Below are 17,432 nucleotides of genomic sequence, written 5' to 3' on the forward strand. Positions count from 1 at the left end.
AAAAGGTCACAGCAAGGGAAATATTGCCACATTCCATTTCATTTTAAGAGAGAAGGAAAGAACCAATACATATTAAAGAGCACTTTTTAATCATTTTGAAATCCATAAAGCGGACCCAAACCAAACATTTTTTTAATTCAAAATATCTAGTTGCACCACTCTGACACATACAAAGATAAATAAACACTCCTTCAAGCCTATGAGCATTTCAGTGCATGCTTTTCACCCTTCTCTTTTCATAACTAGGGTTATACAAGTGGCAGTCATTACTTCTGAGCTTAGGAGGAGGTCTTAGATCATGGGTGTGTTTGTCATCAGCTACCCTCCCTCACAGGGGGTCAGCTATGTGAAATCTCACACAAGCTGAGATCACCTCCCGTGTGACATCATCAGTAGCAGCCAGTGTTTTGTTTTTGTTTTTTATCTCCTCCACCAGTTTGCCGGATTATGTCCTGGCAATATGAAAGGAAGGGCGGGTAAACTATTCAATGTATACTATAAATGTAAACTATTTTATATTTGTCATCATGCAGCTGGAAAAAGGCTGCTATTTATTATTATAAGTTAGAAAATAGATTTTATTTCTGACATCTTGTATTTTTAATTTGGTTCTACTTTAAATGTAAAGCCATATCTCAGAGCTGCAAGGATTGGTAGGAGTCAGTGGCAGTATCTCACCTGCTCACCTGCAAATCATCAGAGCTGTGAAACTCAGCCCCCTTTTGGCAAAACCACCATGGTATTTTTTTTCCTAAATTGTTCCAGAGCTTTAAGGTTAATGAGCTTAGGAACAATTTAAATAAAGATGGGCACAGACGTCTTACAGCTGGAAGGGGGCAGAGATTCAGAATTCTAATAATGATTTATGGGCATTGAGTGACTTACTGTCACTGTCACTCACTGATCCTTGCAACTCTGAGTTAGAACTTTTATTTTAAAGTATTTAAAAATTATAGAAAAGTACTCTTTAACTACATGGCCACATATGTCGATTTTTCATTTTTTTTTAACGCATACATATTTTTTGCATTATTAAAATTAAAGATATTTTCAATAAATGTTACACAGTAGCATATCGTTTTTTTCTGTCTATTAATTTCACTAGAATTTTGTCAATTGCTACTGGTAAGCATCTTCTACAGGACCAGTGATGGACCAATCCTAGCAAAATTTGTTTGCCCAATATAGTTCTCAGAAGCTATCCTTGGAATGATGTCTGTGTTGCTACTGTAAACACTTATTACTATATACAGTATAATATATAATATTATACTGTATAATATATAGTATATATATGTTAGCTGATAACCCGGCGTTGCCCGGGCATGTATTTGGCTGCTGTTGGCTCTGCCCACTTCATGAAACCCTAACACACAAACCCTCAATGACTACGTTTGTGAACTTTGGGGTCCTTGGTATCAATAATTTGTATTTTTCTATTGAAATGAAACAAATCTGATTGGCTGTTTGTGGCCTGGCCCCTTTTCAGAATTTTCCATTAACAGTGTAAGAATGGTAACAATGTAAATATTCCCCTTGTAAACTAATAGGTGAATTCTGATTGGCTGTGGTAGGCTCCACCCACATGAATATTAATCCCAGTCACCCAGTGGCCAACTGTGTCAAGTTTGAGAACTCTGCCATTAACAATGTAAGAATGGTTGCAGTTTATATTTTCCCATGTAAACAATTTAGTTGTTGGTGCTGCCCACTTTTTCTAACCTTGACACACAGTCACTTAATTACCAAATTTAAGAGCTTGGTAATCATTCATTTGTATATTCCCATTGAAATTAAACAAATCTGATTAGCTGTTTGTGACTCCATCCCCTTTCTGAATTTGAACCCCAGTCACCCGGTGACCAACTGAACCAGGTTTGAGACTTATGCCATTAACAGTGTAATAATGGCAGCAATTTAAATATTCCCCTTGAAAATCAATAGGTACATTTTGATTGGAGTTTGTATTTGCCCCCCCCCCCCCCCCACCCCCACACTTTTCTGAATATTTATCACAGTCACCCACTGACCAACTGTGCAAAGTTTGAGAACCATGCTATTAACAGTGTAAGAATGGCTCCCACTGAAATTGGTATTTGGCTCCACCCACTGTTACTTACTTTGACATGCAGTCACTCAATGACCAAGTTTGTGAGTTTTTGGGTTCCTGGCATCAAAATTTTGTAAATGGAAGCAGTTTATCCAGCAAAGAAATCTGATTGACTGTTTGTGGCTCTGCCCCCTTTAGTGAATTTGAACCCCAGTCACTTAATGACCGACTGTAGCAGGTTTGAGGCCTCTGCCATTAGCAGTTTAAGAATGGCAGCAGTTTAAATATTCCACCCACTTTTCTGAATATTAATCCCAGTCACCCAGTGGCCAACTGTGTCAAGTTTGAGAACCCTGCCATTAACCGTGTAAGAAGGGCTGCAGTTTATACTTTTCCATGTAAAAGGTTAGTTGTTTTTGGCTCCGCCTACTGTTTATAACCTTGATATACTCACTCAATGACCAAGTTTATGAACTTTTAAGTATTGAGCCATTATCTTGAAATCTGCCGTTAACTTAGTCTGCATGGATAGACATGCTATTTCCCATGCAACACCTTTACCATGTGCAATCATCTTTTGGAGAATTGTTTAAATGTGCCTTTGAGTGTACCCCTGAACCTTATAGGTGTTGTGCGTTAGCTGTTCCAAAGCCATGTTCAGATGATGCTGAGTACCCACATTCTGCTGTCCCAATGGGCCTAATTGTTGAATGACCTCTTTTTAGTCCCATCACCCTTTTATCATAGAGAGTTCCCGGGGTGCTACCTGATGTATCCCAGGATTCTACCTCTCTACTCCAAAATGTCCCCTGATCCATTAAACTAACATCCCATGCTAACCCTTGTGGCACTCCCCAGAAAAATACGGTCGGTACTCTCTCTTCAGGGAAATTGATTAGCATATCAATAACAAACGCTAATCCCAACTGTCCTCATTGGACCTTTGCCCCCCCCCCCCCCCCCCGCCTTATGTCCTGAGGCAAAATACGTACCTTCAGTCGGGAAGAATGTACTCTCGGCAATCTTTCTATTAAGAGTATCTGGTCACTTAACCATCTAACATGAGGATAAGTGGCTGAATATGGACTGTGTAGTATTGTCTCATATTGTGACCCGTGTAGTGAGGATGATGTTACCTGTGTTGACTCTCCCTTTTCTGGGATCGCTCTCTCCCCCCCCCCCCCCCCTTGTCACCTGAAAATGTGGCTGGATCTCGTTTTTTACTTTCTCCGAGAACCAAAACCCTTCTGCTTTCCAGCCTTTACGTGTGTATAGTTGTCTCAGATACACGCTCTGTTGGTTGCTCTAGAGTGTGATATTGTTCCCTGCTTCTCTCTAGTGTTGGGCGAACACCTAGATGTTCGGGTTCGCGAACGTTCGCCGAACATCGCCGCGATGTTCGGGTGTTCGCGCCAAACTCCGAACATAATGGAAGTCAATGGGGACCCGAACTTTCGTGCTTTGTAAAGCTTCCTTACATGCTACATACCCCAAATTAGCAGGGTATGTGCACCTTGGGAGTGGGTACAAGAGGAAAAAAAATATTTGAAAAAGAGCTTATAGTTTTTGAGAAAATTGATTGTAAAGTTTCAAAGGAAAAACTGTCTTTTAAATGTGGAAAATGTCATGTTTCTTTGCACAGGTAACATGCTTTTTGTCGCCATGCAGTCATAAATGTAATACAGAGAAGAGGTTCCAGGAAAAGGGACCGGTAACGCTAACCCAGCACCAATAGCAGCACACGTGATGGAACAGGAGGAGGAGACGCAGGAGGAGAAGGCCACGCTTTGTGAGACACAACAACCCAGGCCTTGCATGAGGACAAGAAGCGTGCGGATAGCATGCTTTTTACCGCCATGCAGTCATAAATGTAATAAAGATAAGAGGTTCAATAAACAGGGACCACGCGCCGGCAACGCTAACCCAGCAGCAGCAGACGTGATGGAACAGGAGGAGGCGCAGGAGGAGAAGGCCACGCTTTGAGACACAACAACCCAGGCCTTGCATGAGGACAAGAAGTGTGCGGATAGCATGCTTTTTACCGCCATGCAGTCATAAATGTAATAAAGATAAGTGGTTCAATAAACAGGGACCACGCGGCAACGCTAACCCAGCAGCAGCAGACGTGATGGAGCAGGAGGAGGCGCAGGAGGAGAAGGCCACGCTTTGTGAGACACAACAACCCAGGCCTTGCATGAGGACAAGAAGCGTGCGGATAGCATGCTTTTTACCGCCATGCAGTCATAAATGTAATAAAGATAAGAGGTTCCATAAACAGGGACCGTCACCGGCAACGCTAACCCAGCAGCAGCAGCAGCAGACGTGATGGAACAGGAGGAGGCGCAGGAGGAGAAGGCCACGCTTTTTGAGACACAACAACCCAGGCCTTGCATGAGGACAAGAAGCGTGCGGATAGCATGCTTTGTACCGCCATGCAGTCATAAATGTAATAAAGATAAGAGGTTCCATAAACAGGGACCGGCAACGCTAACCCAGCAGCAGCACACGTGATGGAACAGGAGGAGGCGCAGGAGGAGAAGGCCACGCTTTTTGAGACACAACAACCCAGGCCTTGCATGAGGACAAGAAGCGTGCAGATAGCATGCTTTGTACCGCCATGCAGTCATAAATGTAATAAAGATAAGTGGTTCAATAAACAGGGACCACGCGGCAACGCTAACCCAGCAGCAGCAGACGTGATGGAGCAGGAGGAGGCGCAGGAGGAGAAGGCCACGCTTTGTGAGACACAACAACCCAGGCCTTGCATAAGGACAAGAAGTGTGCGGATAGCATGCTTTTTACCGCCATGCAGTCATAAATGTAATAAAGATAAGAGGTTCCATAAACAGGGACCGTCACCGGCAACGCTAACCCAGCAGCAGCAGCAGACGTGATGGAACAGGAGGAGGCGCAGAAGGAGAAGGCCACGCTTTTTGATACACAACAACCCAGGCCTTGCATGAGGACAAGAAGCGTGCAGATAGCATGCTTTGTACCGCCATGCAGTCATAAATGTAATAAAGATAAGAGGTTCCATAAACAGGGACCGGCAACGCTAACCCAGCAGCAGCAGCACACGTGATGGAACAGGAGCAGGCGCAGGAGGAGAAGGCCATGCTTTTTGAGACACAACAACACAGGCCTTGCATGAGGACAAAAAGCGTGCGGATATAGAAGCAATGCTTTTTGCCGCCATGCAGTCATAAATGTAATACAGATGAGAGGTTCAATAAACAGGGACCGGAAACACTAAACCATCACAGATGTTCATTGGTCATGTTACTTGGTTGGGGTCCTGGAGTGTTGCGTAGTCATTTCCAATCCAGGATTGATTCATTTTAATTTGAGTCAGACGGTCTGCATTTTCTGTGGAGAGGCGGATACGCCGATCTGTGACGATGCCTCCGGCAGCACTGAAACAGCGTTCCGACATAACGCTGGCTGCCGGGCAAGCCAGCACCTCTATTGCGTACATTGCCAGTTCGTGCCAGGTGTCTAGCTTCATGCCCGGTTTCAGGTCCAGCGGTGCCAGCCACAAATCCGTCTGTTCCTTTATTCCCCTCCAAATTTCCTCCCCTGTGTGCTGCTTATCCCCAAGGCAGATCAGCTTCAGCAACGCTTGCTGACGCATGCCAACAGCTGTGCTGCACTGCTTCCACGATCCTACTGCTGCTGGTGCTGGGTTAGCGTTTCCGGATGAGGTACAGCTTTGAGATGCGTTGGAGGAGAAGGAGTCAGAGAGGTAGGTGCTGCTGTTGTTATCCAGTGGGAGGGACGGCGGTGCAGCTGTTTAAGGCGTGGGCAACACCCGAGCCGTAGCAGGTGAGGAATCGCTGCCAGGCTCCACAAGGTTCACCCAGTGCGCGGTAAGGGAGATGTATCGACCCTGGCCGAACGCACTCGTCCAGGTGTCAGTGGTGAGGTGAACCTTGCAGGCAACGGCATTCTTCAAGCTTCGGGTTATTTTGCTGACCACGTGCTCATGCAACTCAGGCACTGCAGAGCGCGCAAAGTGGTAGCGGCTGGGAACCACGTAACGTGGGATGGCCACTGACATCATGCCCTTGAAGCTGTTTGTCTCCACCACTCGATATGGCAGCATTTCGCAGGCCAGAAGCTTGGCTATGCTGGCTGTTACTGCCACGGCCCGGGGGTCATTTGCTGGCAATTTCCTCTTGCGCTCAAACATCTCCGAGACAGACAACTGAACCGTAGGGCTGCACACCGAAGGGCTGTTGGTTGTTGTGTTTGATGAACACTGGGAGACCTCAAGAGCACTACTCCGGAAAGTGACAGTGTCAGCGTCGTCTGATGTTTGTGAATGTTGTGAACCACACAATGGCTGGGCTACTGCTGCTGCTGAGGCGGGTCTGGTGGTGAGTCTGGTGAACCCAAGGGAGGCAGTGTTGCTGGTGGTACCCTGTCCTGCCGCGTTTGCCCACAGAGTGGGATGTTTGGATAGCATGTGGCGGCTCATGCTGGTGGTGGAGAGGTTGTTAATACTTTTCCCCCTGCTCAGGCGGGTCTTGCACACCTTGCAAATCGCCATGGTAACATCCTCAGTGCAGTCTTCAAAGAAAGCCCAGACTTTGGAGCACCTGCCTTGCTGGCGATTTCTGTTTGCGCCTCTTTTGCCTCTCACTTGAACTTCCACGCTTGTGGTGCCTGAAATTGCGCGCCGCCTACCTTGTGGCACAAGGCGAACTCGTGCAGCAGTGGGTTCTTCAACAGACTCATCTGTGCTGCTGCTACGACGGCGATGTTCTCGTTCACAAACAAAATCTGGGTCTATGTCCACATTGTCCATACCCTCCTCTTCCATCTCCACAAACTCGTCATATGTCATTGTGGGGGGCCGCCGCCGTGGAGTAGAGCTCCCCAGAACAACCTCTGCGCAGCTTACTCCAACGTCGTCTGGTTATCTGGCAGTTGTGTGCGTGGTGTCGCTGCCGGTTGTGTCAGCTTTGTGCCCACTGGCTCCTTGTAACTGGCTGAGGACTCGGACCTCGTGCGTGATGTGCTGGTGCTGCTTAACCCACTGCTGGACGCTTGAGAGGTCATCCAAGTAATTATCTGGTCCTGTTCTTTTGGATCTGTGAGGGTGGTTGTCCTGGACAACATGGGCGGTATTGAGTGGGTTTTCTTGGGTGCTCCCCTGTGGCCTGTACGTGAACCGTCAGGGGAAACACCTCTTCCCTTGCCCGTCCCTCTTTCACCGGATTTCTTCCTCATTTCACTTATCCTTAAAGTACACGCTGACTGGCAGCAGTACAGTGGCAGTACAGAAATGCTATACAGTTGTGGGTGAGCGGTGTACCACTATTGCCAGCAGCGACACAGAGCACAATGCTATACAGTGGCGGGTGAGCGGTGTACTACTGTTCCCAGCAGACACAGAGTGGCAGTAAACACAATGCTATATAGTGTGGCTGAGCCGTGTACACAGAGTGGCAGTAAACACAATGCTATATAGTCTGCTATATAGTCACCCTGAACGGGGTGATGTTCTGCAGAACCCGAACAGTGGCGAACACTGTTCGCCCAACACTACTGGGAACGCAGATTTTAGTACCTAAACACACGATACAACATGTTTTCCGGGGTCGGACTCTGAGGCACATACAGATGGTCCCGATCATCATCCTCATCATACAACTCTTCTCCTGAGTCTGACCCACCCACCACCTCTGCCACCCCAACATCCCCAGACACAGACCCCTCATCGTCCTCAACATTAACTTGGGATGCTGGCCTCAGCCAGACCTCCTCCTCCACATCAGGCACCATCATCTCCTCAATGGCAGCCCTCATTAATCGCTCTGGCGACGGACCGATGGACACAACGTTCTCCTCCGGGGAGGGCTGCTGCTGACCACTGGCTGCTGGGGTGGATGTCATAGCTTGCGTGGGGCGTTGGCTGTTGCTGTTGTTGGGAGTGCTGCTCACAGCGGAGGTCTCTGAGGAACTCATGGTGAGCTCATATAGTGGTTGGCGGTGAGTGGAGTATTACTGATCCCAGCAATATACACACTGACTGGCAGAGTACGCAATGCTATATAGTGTGGCTGAGCGGTGTACACAGAGTGGCAGTAAACACAATGCTATATAGTCTGGCTGAGCGGTGTACACAGAGTGGCAGTACACACAATGCTATATAGTCTGGCTGAGCGGTGTACACAGAGTGGCAGTACACACAATGCTATATAGTCTGGCTGAGCGGTGTACACAGAGTGGCAGTAAACAATGCTATATAGTGTGGCTGAGCCGTGTACACAGAGTGGCAGTAAACAATGCTATATAGTCTGGCTGAGCGGTGTACACAGAGTGGCAGTACACACAATGCTATATAGTTTGGCTGAGCGGTGTACACAGAGTGGCAGTAAACAATGCTATATAGTGTGGCTGAGCCGTGTACACAGAGTGGCAGTAAACAATGCTATATAGTGTGGCTGAGCCGTGTATACAGAGTGGCAGTAAACAATGCTATATAGTCTGGCTGAGCGGTGTACACAGAGTGGCAGTAAACAATGCTATATAGTGTGGCTGAGCCGTGTACACAGAGTGGCAGTAAACAATGCTATATAGTCTGGCTGAGCCGTGTACACAGAGTGGCAGTAAACAATGCTATATAGTCTGGCTGAGCGGTGTACACAGAGTGGCAGTAAACAATGCTATATAGTGTGGCTGAGCCGTGTACACAGAGTGGCAGTAAACAATGCTATATAGTCTGGCTGAGCAGTGTACACAGAGTGGCAGTACACACAATGCTATATAGTCTGGCTGAGTGGTGTACACAGAGTGGCAGTAAACAATGCTATATAGTGTGGCTGAGCCGTGTACACAGAGTGGCAGTAAACAATGCTATATAGTCTGGCTGAGCAGTGTACACAGAGTGGCAGTACACACAATGCTATATAGTCTGGCTGAGCCGTGTACACAGAGTGGCAGTACACACAATGCTATATAGTGTGGCTGAGCGGTGTACACAGAGTGGCAGTAAACAATGCTATATAGTGTGGCTGAGCGGTGTACACAGAGTGGCAGTAAACAATGCTATATAGTGTGGCTGAGCGGTGTACACAGAGTGGCAGTAAACAATGCTATATAGTCTGGCTGAGCGGTGTACACAGAGTGGCAGTACACACAATGCTATATAGTCTGGCTGAGCGGTGTACACAGAGTGGCAGTAAACAATGCTATATAGTGTGGCTGAGCGGTGTACACAGAGTGGCAGTAAACACAATGCTATATAGTCTGGCTGAGCGGTGTACACAGAGTGGCAGTACACACAATGCTATATAGTCTGGCTGAGCGGTGTACACAGAGTGGCAGTACACACAATGCTATATAGTCTGGCTGAGCGGTGTACACAGAGTGGCAGTACACACAATGCTATATAGTCTGGCTGAGCAGTGTACACAGAGTGGCAGTACACACAATGCTATATAGTCTGGCTGAGCGGTGTACACAGAGTGGCAGTACACACAATGCTATATAGTCTGGCTGAGCGGTGTACACAGAGTGGCAGTAAACACAATGCTATATATAGCGTGGCTGAGCGAGGTACACAGTGGCAGTACACACAATGCTATATAGTCTGGCTGAGCGGTGTACACAGAGTGGCAGTAAACAATGCTATATATAGTGTGGCTGAGCGAGGTACACAGTGGCAGTAAACAATGCTATATATAGTGTGGCTGAGCGAGCGGTGTACTACTGTTCCCAGCAGCAACACACAATGACTGGGGGGGACCCTGGCTAGCGTGGCTGGGGAGCGAACTACCCTGCCTGCCTACCCAAAGCTAAACCCACAGAGAAATGGCGGAGATATGACGTGGTTCGGGTATTTATTTACCCGAACCACGTGACCGTTCGGCCAATCAGAGCGCGTTCGGGTCCGAACCACGTGACCCGTTCGGCCAATCACAGCGCTAGCCGAACGTTCGGGGAACGTTCGGCCATGCGCTCTTAGTTCGGTCATGCGGCCGAACGGTTTGGCCGTGCACCATCAGGTGTTCGGCCGAACTCGAACATCACCCGAACAGGGTGATGTTCTGCAGAACCCGAACAGTGGCGAACACTGTTCGCCCAACACTACTTCTCTCCTGGAGGAAAAGTGATGCTTACTGCTTGTTCCTCTCCAGACTAGAACCATCTCACTCCGGAGAACCAAGACAAGGTAATCCTGCACCACACACTTCACCTTTTGCATATATCCATTGTAGTGCAATGTACCTTATAACCAGACTTTGGATCGGTGTCTGTGCTGGGAGAGCATGAGTTTCAGGAGTAGCATTAAGCTTCCGTTAATATCATTCTTCCAGCACAACTGACCCTTCATACCTTTTACCACCATTGCACCATGAAATTGGCTTCCATTTGGCAACAATGATCCTTTTCTCCTACCCGACTTGGTCCGTACTGACCAATCTGAGGGTAGTGCAAAAGGATCAGTACCTTTATCTCCAAACCTGAACATGCTTTGGCCTTGTGTACTCATTAACCCCTCATTGTCCATGAGAATGTCTTCTCTTCTCCTCGGTCTCTTAGGACGACATGGCAACCTATGATCACCATCAGCACGGTACTCTTTATTATTAAAGCACCTCCTTGGGAAAGAAAAACATATGCACTTTGGATTATGCTTTGCTCAGACAGTGTCTTTAGTCTCTGTCCAATATTGGAAAACTCGTTCTTTCCCATTGCAGGATTGGCCGGAAACTTTTGCACATCCGACTGACATCTCCATCTCTGCCTCTGCTGCCAGTAATTCAGCTTTCTCGATTCCATATTCGCCAAACTCCTTGTTAAGACTTCTTGCGTCACGTGGCCTCTGTACCAGACGATCTCTGAGTCTACCTCCCAGCTTTCTTGGCAGTTTTCTTACAGGCATCCGATGCGCTGAAGTTTCTAATGGGATCTGCCCAAACCCATTGCCTTGGACACCTTCACTTGCGTGTACAGTCACAGGCCGCTTACATTGGCACCTGCCGCCGGGAAAATTCCAGACTCACTCTGCACTGTGCTTATCTCCTCTTGATAAGCTTTGATCTCTTGTCTCTGGCCTTCGTAGCCCGCCCTTAACTCTTACAGCTCAGCTCTGAGCTTCTCCTGTTCTGTTGTGCTTGCTTCACAGAGATGTAAGTCGCTGCTTCAAGAAGTCTTAATTAGACTGACTCTTGTGCACACCTGGTTCACCAATCATCGATCTGGGATCGGCCCAGGGTTTCAGGCACCAACTGTTAGAACCTATACGTTGGTTGCTATTGGCAGCAGCACAACACACCTTTTACTCCAACACCAGCAACTCATTAGAGCTGCAACTCACAGCGACAGCATACAGGAGATAGAGTAACAAACAATAATAGCTATTTTCAGTATCTTTCAATATACATTACAAACGTTCCATAAAACAGGAAGAAAGAAGGGAAAAGAATGAAAAAGAAGCAGTTTACACAGCCAGCCAGTGCCGTGGAGAAACGTCCGTACCTACAAAGAAAACTGGTTATAGAGAAAAAGAGTGGCTCCTAGGGAGCACCAGGGATAACCATAAACCCATGACCGGAGCCTTGGAAAATCATATTTAACATTTAACCGGAAAAGATGATATGCTTAAATAATTTGAGTAATAAAGCTAAACCTTTATACTAATGACCAGACTGTAGATCATGAAGATGGTGATAAAGAGGAGGACTCAGGGCCCAGAGAGATCATTTCCCTGTGTCTCAACCCAGCTTAAAAGCTATAGTACAATCTGGGAGCATATACACAGCACCTAATCTGGGGTGAACCTAGGACACCCCTAGTACCCTAGATACATCATATAGATACCTTACCCATAGAGGGTATAAGAGAAAGGAAAAAAAGAAAAGAGTAGTACAGTACTCAAAAAGAGAGAGTAAGTAAAGAGAAAAGGAAAAGAGTGAGAGACAAGGGATTGGCGATCAGGGAACCAAGCACAGAGGCTGCAAATACATGGAGAGCAGTGGCGGACATACGGCCGTGCAGGCCGTGCCGCCGCACGAGGGCCCCTGAAGTTCCGCTGCTTCAGGGGCCCATTAGGTATTGCAGGGTTTTTTTTTTTATTTTTCTTTTAATTTTTTTTAACCTGGGGGGCCCCGACTCCTGTCCTCCCCCCTCACCTCGGGCCTCTCCCCCTCACCTCGCCCCCCTCACCTCGCCCCCCCCCCCCTCATGCGACGGGAGAGTTGAAAATACAGGAAGTCTCCGGGCCGGGGCTGCAGCAGACGCTAGAGTCAGCTGCCGCTTGGTCTCCCCTGTCTTCAACTCTGTATACTGCTCGCTACTAAACCAGGAAGTAGCGAGCAGTATACAAAGTTGGAGACATATCGGAGACCAAGCGGCAGCTGCCTCTAGCGTCTGCTGCAGCCCCGGCCGGAGACTTCCTGTATTTTCTGCTCTCCTGCCGGCCACGGCGCATACCGGGAGGGGTGCCCCGAGGTGAGTGAGGGAGGATAGGAGTCGGGCCCCCCACCCGGATAGCTACCCACCCGGCTACCTTACCCACCCACCCGGCTACCTACCTGGCTACCTAACCACCCTGCCGGCTACCTACCCACCCACCCGGCTACCTACCCACCCGGCTACCTACACACCCACCCGGCTACCTACCTACCCACCCGGCTACCTAACCACCCACCCGGCTACCTACCTACCCACCCGGCTACCTACCCACCCGGCTACCTAGCTACCCACCCGGCTACCTAACCACCCTGCCGGCTACCTACCTACCCGACTACCTACCCACCCACCCGGCTACCTACCCACCCGGATACCTACACACCCACCCGGCTAGCTACCCGGCTACCTACCCACCCACCCGGCTACCTACCCACCTGGATACCTAACCACCCACCCGGCTACCTAACCACCCGGCTACCTAACCACCCACCCGGCTACCTACCCGGCTACCTAACCACCCACCCGGCTACCTACCCGGCTACCTAACCACCCACCCGGCTACCTACACACCCACCCGGCTACCTACCCACCCACCAGGCTACCTACCTACCTACCTACCTACCCACCCGGCTACCTACCAACCCACCTGGCTACCTACCTGAAGACCCACCAGGCTACCCACCCACCCACCCAGCTACCTAACCACCCACCTACCCACCCACCAGGCTACCTACCCACCCGCCTACCCAGCCACCCACCAGGCTACCCACCCACCCGGCTACCCAGCCACCCACCAGGCTACTTACCCACCCGGCTAAGGGCTACCTACCTACCCACCCGGCTGCCTACCTACCTACCCACCAGGCTACCTATCCACCCAACCACCCATGGGAGCTGCGCGCCGGATGGAGGCTGGGACAGGAGGTCTGCTGCTGCAGGTGAGTAAATGGTTTTTTTTATTATTTATTTTAGCAGGTGTATGTTCTGGGCAGGTCTGCCACATGATTGCGTGTATGTTCTGGGCAGGTCTGCCACATGATTGCATGTATGTTCTGGGCAAATCTGCCGACATGATTGCATGTATGTTCTGGGCAAATTTGCTACATGATTGCATGTGTTTTCTGGGCAAATCTGCTGACATGATTGCACGTATTTTCTGGGCATATCTGCCGACATGATTGCACGTATTTTTTGGGCATATCTGCTGACATGATTGCACGTATTTTCTGGGCATATCTGCCAACATCATTGCACATATTTTCTGGGCATATCTGCCGACATCATTGCATGTATTTTCTGGGCATATCTGCCGACATGATTGAATGTATTTTCTGGGCATATCTGCCGACATCATTGCACGTATTTTCTGGGCATATCTGCCGACATCATTGCACGTATTTTCTGGGCATATCTGCCGACATCATTGCACGTATTTTCTGGGCATATCTGCCGACATGATTGCACGTATTTCCTGGGCATATCTGCCGACATCATTGCACGTATTTTCTGGGCATATCTGCCGACATCATTGCACGTATTTTCTGGGCATATCTGCCGACATCATTGCATGTATTTTCTGGGCATATCTGCCGACATGATTGAATGTATTTTCTGGGCAAATCTGCCGACATGATTGAATGTATTTTCTGGGCAAATCTGCTCACATTATGTGTATTTTCTTGAGAAAACCTGCACAATTATGTGAATTTTCTGGGGAAAGGGTCACCAAAACTTGGGCCCACTGTCTTTGCGTTGCACTTTTCAAGGGAACCTGAGGTGAGAATAATATTGAGGCTGCCATATTTCTCTCCTTTTAAGCAATACCAGTTGCCTGGTTGCCGTTCTGGTCCTCTGCCTCTTATTCTTTCAACCATAGACCCTGAACAAGCATGCAGCAGGTCAGGGGTTTCTGACAATATTATCAGAACTGAGAAGATAAAGCTGCATGCTTGTTGCTGGTGTAATTCAGTTTATTACTGCAGCCAAATAGATCAGCAGGGCTGCCAGGCAACTAGAATTGTTTAAAAGGAAATAAATATGGCAGCCTCCATATCACTCTCACCCCGGGATCACTTTAAATTACAGTTAGCCCCGCCCTTATCCGGTCATTGCCACGCCCATTTTTTGCCGCGGCGCTAAGCGCCGCAGGTTCTATCCACGCCCGTTTTTGCGCGCTGCAGGTTATCGCCACGCCCATTTTTTGCCGCAGCACGCTTCGCGCGCCACAGGTCAGGGGGGCCCACAATTAATATTTTGCACAGGGGCCCACTGCTGCCTGTGTCCGCCACTGATGGAGAGAACAAACATCCTCTCCATGGTGCCATACGTTATATCTTCACTACACTCACATCAGTGAGGAGAATCATTACACTGCTCATATTCAGGAGTCTAGGCCATCAGCTGTTTGTTACATGTTGATTTCTTCAGAGTACAAACAGTCTTTCCTATGTCCTATGTACATCACATATATTTACAGCCTACAGACATGAAGCTATTATTCTAAATAGGAAGCGTAGAGAGCAGGATAGCATGCAGAAGAAGAAGTCCGTTCTGCCATCCCGTCTCTTACTTTTATATGAACATCAAAGAGTTACATTCTGACATCACCCGAGCCACACCCCCAAGCCTACAATTGGCAGGCATGGGCATGTGACCCACATCATCATCTAGTGCACCCGTGCTTTATGCCCTAGATGCACGGAATGCAATGTTTTCCAAATATCGGCTTTGTTTATCTTTTCGTAGTCTGAATGTCAGGACATTTAGACCTAATAACCCATTATATGTCCTTCTAGAGGAACATGCTTCTTGTAAATGACTTCATAATTTCTCTCCAAGAAACTATGCTTAAAGAGACCCTGCATCTCAAGTCTTTACTAGACTTTAGTACCTGAGGCCTAGAATTCAAGTATGTAAGTACATTCTAACAATGAGCAACAAAATTTATACGTGGGATGGAAGGTCTCACTTACCAAAAAAGGTTAGGTAAACTGGGTTTATTTAGTCTAGAGAAAAGACGCCTTAGAGGGGATCTAATTAACATGTATAAATACATCAGAGGGCAATATAAAAGCTTGGCGGATTAGCTTTTTGTCCCTAGGCCTTCTTAAAGGACTAGAGGACATGATCTGCGCATGGAGGAAAAACTTTTTAGCCATTTATTTAGGAAAGGGTTCTTTACAGTAAGAGTGATTAAGATGTGGAATGCATTGCCACAGGAAATAGTTATGGCAAGTTCTATACCTAAATTTAAAGGGGACTTAGATGCTTTCCTTGGGTTGAAAGACATCCTTGGCTACAATTACTAGGTAATGCCAAATTATGTTGATCCAGGGATTTTATCTGATTGCCATTTGGAGTCGGGAAGGAATTTTTTCTGTTTTGGGGCTAATTGGACCATTCCTTGTAAGGGTTTTTCGCCTTTCTCTGGATCAACAGGGATATGTGAGGGAGCAGGCAGGAGTTGTACTTTGTTCTCTGGTTGAACTCGTTGGACGTATGTCTTTTTTCAACCCAAATAACTATGTAAGTTTATTATCTTTGGGATCCTTGGTATCAATAATCTGTATAGTCCCATAAAAATTAAACAAATCTGATTGGCTGTGTGTGACCCTGCCCCTTTCCAGAATTTCAACCCCAGTCACCCAGTGACCGACTGTACCAGGTTTGAGGCATCTGTTATTAACAGTGTAAAAATGGAAAATCAATAAGTGCATTTTTATTGGCTGTTGAAGGCTCCACCCACTTTCCTGAATATTAATCTAAATCACCCAGTGACCAACTGGGCAAAGTTTGAGAACCCTGCCAATAACAATGTAAGAATGGCTGCAGTTTATATTTTAATAGTAAAATTTGTTTTTGGCTCTGCCCACTTTTTGTAACCTTGACACAAAGTCACTCAATGACCAAGTTTGTGAGCTTTCAGGTTCCTGGCATCAAAAATGTGTGAATGGAAGCAGTTTATCCACCAAGGAACTCTGATTAGCTGTTTTTGCCCCTTTAGTGATTTTTAACCCTAATCACCCAATGACCGACTGTAGCAAGTTTGAAGCCTCTGCCATAAACAGTGTAAGAATGGCAGCAGTTTAAATATTCCCCTTGAAAATCAACCGGTGAATTTTGATTGGCTATTATAGGCTTCACCCACTTCCCAGAATATTAATCTCAGTCACCCAGTGACCAAGTGTGCCAAGTTTGAAAACCCTGCGATTAACAGTGTAAGAATGGCTGCCGTTTACATTTTCCCATTGAAAATGGATGGCTGAAATTTGATAGGTTTTTTAATGCTCTGCCCACTTTTCCTGGATTGTTAACCTCGGTCACCAAGTGACCAACTGTGCCAAGTGTGGGGACCTAGGCTTGATTACTGTGAGAACGGCAGCCTTTTACATTTTTTTCCATTGACAGGAATGTGTGAAATCTGATTAGCTGTTTGTAGCTCCGCCCATATGTGCAGGGGGGACGCAAGACCCTCGGAACATATCATCCCAGGTAGTAAGAAATCTGCATTCCAATTTTTGTTCAAATCGGTCAAGGCGTTTTCGCGTGATCGCGGCACATACATACATACACACACATATACATCCGATTTTATGTATGCGTATATATATATATATATATGTATATATATATATATATATATATATATTATACAGTGTGTGTATGTATATATATATATATATATATATATAGAGAGAGAGAGAGAGAGAGAGAGAGAGAGAGAGAGAGAGAGAGGGGTGGTCCTTATTCAACATGCAACAGTGATGTTTCCCTTTTGAAGTCAGAAGCAAAGAAAGCATTTAATAACTCTGCCTTACCTTGGTCATCCACCAGTGAGTTCCCGCCCTCATCCTTTAGGAGTCTAATACAGACAACCTTTCTTTTTTTTTAGAGTTGATGTACTTGTAAAACTTGTTTGGGTTATATTTTAAATCCCTAGCGATCTTTGCCAGCCTAATTT

This window comes from Hyperolius riggenbachi, chromosome 10 (genome assembly GCF_040937935.1).
Source record: "Hyperolius riggenbachi isolate aHypRig1 chromosome 10, aHypRig1.pri, whole genome shotgun sequence".
Lineage (NCBI taxonomy): Eukaryota > Metazoa > Chordata > Amphibia > Anura > Hyperoliidae > Hyperolius > Hyperolius riggenbachi.